Genomic DNA, 6,142 nt, shown 5'->3' with positions numbered 1-6,142 from the left:
AGCAAGAAGGCGGAAGCTTTCCCAGAAGCCCTACCCAGCTGCCTAACTTCTGCTTACATCTCACTGACCAGAGTTGGATTACAGGCCACCTCTAGCTGGAAGGCAGCTTAGAGAAAGGAGGGCCATTTTAATTTATTAACTATACAGCTGTTTTCATCCAGATCACCTTATTTTTTTTTAAACTAAAAGTAGAATGTAGCAAATTCTCTAAGACATTAATTGGTCTATTCTTAGGCATATTTGTGACCTAACCATATGATTCTTCTACTTAATTTTGCATATTAAGAAAAATCCCTGGTGTTTAGCATGATATTGTAGGCCATTTACAGTGTGGTCCTGGCTCCTGTCCTGACTCAGTTGCCCCCCAGACCAGTCACTTAAGCCATGGGTTTTTCAATATTGTATGAATGCCTTTCACCAAATACTCCCTCCTGTCCAACCTCCATTTTTGTATTTTGCTGTTCCTTCAGCCAGGAATGCTGGAGCTCTAGAACTGTGCAGTGGTTGATCATTACTGTCTGGAAGAAGTGTTCAGTTTTTCCCTATCATCTTTCAAAGGAATTAGTTAGCATTTAACTATCAAGAAGAGAAGGTGCAGAGGCAGATGGCTTGTTTGGTTAAGTTGAAACGTGTTAAAAGCACGCAGTAGCACACAGGTGCCTTGCCCCAGTGGCTAAGGCATCTCTGAAAGAGGACGTCATTCTGTTCCTCAAATGTGTACCTGTTTGTTTATGGGTTTTAGTAACTTTTCATTTGCAGTAATTTTTTCTATGGTTAAAAAAAGAGTTTGTAAACCACTCGCTTAAAATATCTAGAGGAAAGGTTATGAGCTTGGCCTGGGGTGTGGGTGTTTTGGGGATTTGGGGATAGATGATGGTTTTATTAGCCATGTGACTTTGAGGAAGGACACATCTCTGAGCTTTAATTTCCTGTTGAGTAAATTAGGGTAATAATATAACCTTCAGGGTTTTGTGAGTCTTGCAGTTAATGTTGTTACAGAACCACAGGGTAGCGTCCTCATTGCACTGAGTCAACAAACCTGACTCTTGTCAATCTTTGTCGAATCCTGGTGATCATGTGTTGATTGGGCCAGTACAGACGTTGATGGTAGTGATTATTTATTGCCGATCAAGAGCAAAACTATATGCTTTTTCTTTTCTTCCTTCTTGCACATGTTTTTATCGTATGTTCTTTGCACTTGCACGCATTCTGTGTTCATTGAGTTCCTGACGTCTTAGGAGAATCTCGGGAGTGGAGTATGCCTTTGGAACCTCTGATTGCTCACAGAACTTCCCAGTGAACCCATCAGCATCAAATTTTGTTGCAAAGTGTACCCCTCTGTGACTAAGAAAGTTAGCGTGCTATATAAAGTTGTTAGACATGAACCAGTTCAATGGGCTGGGGCAGAGTGGGCAGGACACCTGTGGAAAATAACTTTGTTTTTGAGAATGCAGTTCTTTATTGCGGTATTTATCAAATGAACCCGCTGATTGAGGCCACTTTTAGGCCATGACATGTAAAACTATATCTTAGTGTGGCAGACATATTGGAGCAGAGGCTTCATACCCTTGAGATAAAAGGTCCAAAGCAGCATGTTTTCTGCTGCCTGAGATCTCCATTCTCTGTCAGGAGACTTTTTGCCAACTCTCAGCATCCAGCTGGGTTTAGCAGGATACTCAGTCACCTGCATTCTGCTATACTCCTGCAATTTACCTCTTGCTGGCATGAAATTAGGTGTTGAGAAGAGGTCAAAGTAAAACTTGAATCTGTCTCATATTCCATCTAGGTTTTGTTACACGGTAATCGAGTGTTTTGGTGTTTATTGGAAGCTTCCCATATTTCATATTGACCTCAGAAACCAGGCTCCACTTTCAAAGACAAAAGCTAGCAGGCTGTACTAGGTCTTAGGTGGCTTGCCTGTCTCTAAAATGGGCAGCTGGATTCAATCCCCTTAGAAAGTTAATAAAAGAAGCATATTGGTACACTTAACGGAATTCTGACAGCAAACTCATCACCCAGTGCTTACTTTTTATTAACAGAAACGATGTTAATGGATATCATTTATTGAGTCTCTGTTACAAGTGCAGGATTTTATAAAATCTGTCACCTCTTCCTGTTGGCCCATCCTAACCACCTAAGTGGTCCCCAGTCACCTTTTTCTCTTTTATTTTCCACATACCACTTACCTCTGCCTGGCTTTCTATTGAATTTTTCCTGTTGCCCATTCCCTCCACATGTAAGCTCCATGAGCACAGAACCATGTCTCGTTTACCCTTGAACCCTCAGATCTAAGGGTAGAATGTAGCCTGAGGCTCCTGGCATGTGCTGAGTGAACGTGGCATGGTGTCGTACTAGGCGCTTTATCCCTAGCCCGGGGTCTCCCTTCGTCATCACAGCCACTTCTAGGCCCAGGCCTCCTCAACTACTGCAGTAGCTTCCCAGAATCTGCCTACGTTCAGGCTGCCTCCCAAACCATCTTCCACCCAGCAGCCGGTAAATAGAATCCTGATGCTTCTTTCAAGTCTTCAGTGCTCCTCATTGCATTTAGAATGAGATCCCAACTCTATCTTGACCTGTCAGATCTTAGGTGATCTGGTGCTGGCCACTTGGAGTCTTGTCCAGCGCAGGGTCCCTCCCCTTGGTTATCATGATCTAAGTACAGTGACCACCTTGATGATTCTCAAACAGGCCAACTCCCTTCCTACATGTGCACTTTTGGACATGCTGTGTCCTCTGACACGGAGGACCCCCCCCGATTGTTTGTGTGAATGGCTAACTCTTGTTTCTCCTTCAGGTTTTAGGTTCTTTAGAGGGGTTTTCCGTTGATTAACCTAAACTACATTACTCATTTGGGTATTATATTTTTTTCCTTTATAGCACCTATCACAGTTTGTAACGATATTATAACAATGTGTAGAAAATCTTTTTTTTTTTTGAAGCAGTAGAATTGCCCCCTGGGGAAACACCTGTTTTGTTGCCTGGAGAAGCTGTTTGAGGTGGGATGAGCCCCACAGGGGACATGCTCATGGAAAGATGGGCATTGGAATGCAGCCCTGTGCTGGCCTTCCCCTTGCTTAGACGTCCTGGATCACGTGGGCCAGCAGAACCGTCCTGGAGCAGTGTTTCCCAGGTCCCACGTCCTCACCCCACTCTCCCACCATGTGCTCCTCTTGCTGCTGTTTGCTTAATCATTTTCTAAATAATCAACTCAATTTTATACTATTATAGTATCTGAAATATATAATATTCATATTATTATAATATCTGAAGTCACGTTTGACTGGTTGGTTTTCTAACTTGAAATTAAAACATAACTTTTAAAAAATAACGTTCTTGGGCCGGCCCAGTGGCGCACTGCTACAGTGCGCCGCTTGGGAGCGTGGCGGTGCTCTCGCCGAGGGTTCGGATCCCACATACAGACCGGCCACTCACTGGCTGAGCGAGGTGCGGGAGCAACACTGAGGGTTGCGATCCCGTTGCCGGTCCCGGTCCGGTGCGGGCGCGACACTGAGGGTTGCGATCCGTTGCCGGTCACGAAAAAAGACAAAAAGGAAAAAAATAAATAACGTTCTTCGGTATATCACCTAAACTCATTGTCACCCTCCTCTGGTCCTGATGTCACCCTTTGTGAGACAGAGCTCTGCCAGGGAGGCTGTGTGGCAGAGAGGATGGGGGGTGCGGGCCAGCACTTACCCCAGGGAAGGCAGCAGAAGCCCGGAGCCCGGGTGCCCTCCTTCAGCAGGCAGCCGAGTTCCTGAGGGCTGGTACGCTGTACACTCTTTTTAGAGCTCTGCATAATTTTATTCAGATACCATTATGCACCTCTGGTTAATCAAATATTCCTGCACAGAAGTCAGACTGGACATGCTTAGTGAGCACTTTTTAAAATCATTGCTCTTCTGTTGTTTGGGAAGCAGATCTCAATGAATTTCAGCATTGACTCTCCTAGCTCTCATGAATATCTGCTAGTTATTGTTGCCGTTAGACAGGAATGAGATGCAGCAGAGTGTCCCATCAGATGTAAATGCAGCCTTAGGGGGGAAGCTTGCTGGCCCACTTTGGCTCAGAGGGGACAGACCTGGATGTGGTTGTCAAGACCAGTTTGCTTCTCTCTATTTCTGAGTCCAGAGTTGACCAGTGACAGACTGAGGTTACTGTTTAAAAGTTTCATAATAATCCCAAGGCACTGTTTGCCTTTTTCACCCTTGTTCTCTCACAAGTGTGCTCATACAGTGGAGTTTCCAGAGGCTTCTCTCACACACTGATGGAATATGTTCTTGTGTTTTAAAATGTTCTAACATAGTAAAGGTTGAGAGATGTAATCTGCATAAACAAAACTCTTTGGAGGCCTCAATAATTTTTAAGAGTGTAAAGGGATCCCGACACCAATAAGTTTGAGAACCACTGTTTTAGGGGCACAGTCTCCCCCAGAATGTAGCTGTTGAGTTCATTCAACAAGTATTCATTGAATACCTACTGTATACCAGGCCAAACAGCAGCATCTAAATTAACATATTGTTCCAGGAACATCCCATAAACCTTGAAATGAGTGCTAGGAAAGAAATGAACAAGGTGCGAAGACAGTGAATACATCATGGTGAAAAGCCCTTTTCTGGGAGAACTCAGTGGAAGCCACTTGTGCTGGGTGGGTGTGGGAGCGTTGCTGGGGGCAGCAGAAAGGTGTGGTTCTGAGTGTGGGAAAGGCCATGGGGTGCTGGGCGAATGGCACCATGTGACAGAGCAGAGGGCTGGGGGCAGAGGGGCAGTGAAGGGGTTTCAAGTAGGTCTCTGAATCTTTGTTTAGATTAAGAGGGGGTGCTTAAAAAGATGACTGATTGTATTTGCCACCTTCAATTCATTTGGCTTTGGAAAGAGCAGTGGCAGGAAGTTAGGGTCATGTTTCCTGCCTCCTGTTCCTGTCAGGTGGCAGTGCTCCAGGCTCTGAATTCACCACTGAAGCTCTGTGCAACTTGGACCAAGGCTGGCCAGACAAGTAGCCTGGGCAGAAGCTCTTTTCATCCCACGTGGGTGGACAGTGGTAACCTCTGTTGGAACGAGGCATTTTGTAGCAGAGATGAAACCTGCAGGTGTACTCTGTAGGTTGTGAAGCAGTGGCAGTCCACATGGGAGCCTTGCTAGAGGCATCCCTGGAGTAGTGTTGTCGCATTTCTGCATCTCCTCTGATTTTATCGGCTCCTTCCAGTAGCCCCGTGAATTGTTGACCTGATTTGTAAATGATTAAACTCCTGCTCAGTGGTGGGCTCAGTGGAGTAGCCCCAGAATACAGATGAGGACTTTGGGGTCAAAGGCCAGTGCCTTTGCCACCACCCCAGAATTCTCTCAAAGGAGAATTCTTGGCAATGAGAATGTATTTTGATTATATTTGAAAAACTAAATATTTAAAGGAAGTCTACAGTAGTACCACTTTCGAGCGATAAATAACGCACAAACACAGCCCTTTCACCATGTTATTTCTGGTGATTTTGGACCTTTATATGGTTACATCTGTATTTTCTGGGACTGTGAAGCCATCTTTTCTTGGAAAGATTGCCTTCAATGTAATTTATTGAAAACAAATTATATTTGCAAGACCCCCAACTGTTGCATGGAGACCCTCTTTGGGAGACAAGCCCTGAGGTAGTCCCTTCAGCTGCCGTTTTCCCTCTAGCAGTGCTGTGACATATGCCCCTCATCGTGCAGGGTGTGTATTGCTAGTCACGTGATTCCGACTCCCTTTACAAGGCCACCAAAGAAAAGAATTCAGTGTTTGTGCTCCTTGCTAGGCGATGCTAATGAGAGCCATTTGTTATGGAAATTATTTTAGCTTCAGAGTTTTTATTGTACATTCTCCTCTATGAATCCTATATTGTGTATATTTGCTTTTTTAATGATCAGTTTTAATTAATTGCCTTTGTGAAATCTGGTTCTTGGCACAGTCTTTCATCAAGAGTCAGCATGTACTTATCAGAGCAGCCACAGAATGGTCTTTCCTCCTTTAATTGTAACTCATTTTTGAAATGAATACAACTGGGTATTTATTTATAGAAATCAGAGTCTCTCATAATAAAGCATTGGTTTTGACAGAGTAACTTCTGTGCTAAGCAGAAAGTTTGCTGAAATGTAATCTCAGTCTGTACATTTC

General features: G+C 44.3%; 1 protein-coding gene across 1 annotated transcript in view; it reads left to right on the top strand.

Moving 5' to 3' along the window:
• Positions 1 to 6,142, top strand: part of MARCH8 (membrane-associated ring finger (C3HC4) 8, E3 ubiquitin protein ligase) — a 92,908-nt gene that overhangs the window by 74,989 nt on the left and 11,777 nt on the right. The window lies entirely within an intron of this gene.

Source organism: Galeopterus variegatus, unplaced genomic scaffold (genome assembly GCF_000696425.1).
Source record: "Galeopterus variegatus unplaced genomic scaffold, G_variegatus-3.0.2 Scaffold2381, whole genome shotgun sequence".
In the NCBI taxonomy this organism is placed as follows: Eukaryota; Metazoa; Chordata; class Mammalia; order Dermoptera; family Cynocephalidae; genus Galeopterus; species Galeopterus variegatus.
The sequence above is the reverse complement of the archived record's forward strand: the minus strand, read 5'-3'. Positions and strand labels throughout refer to the sequence as shown.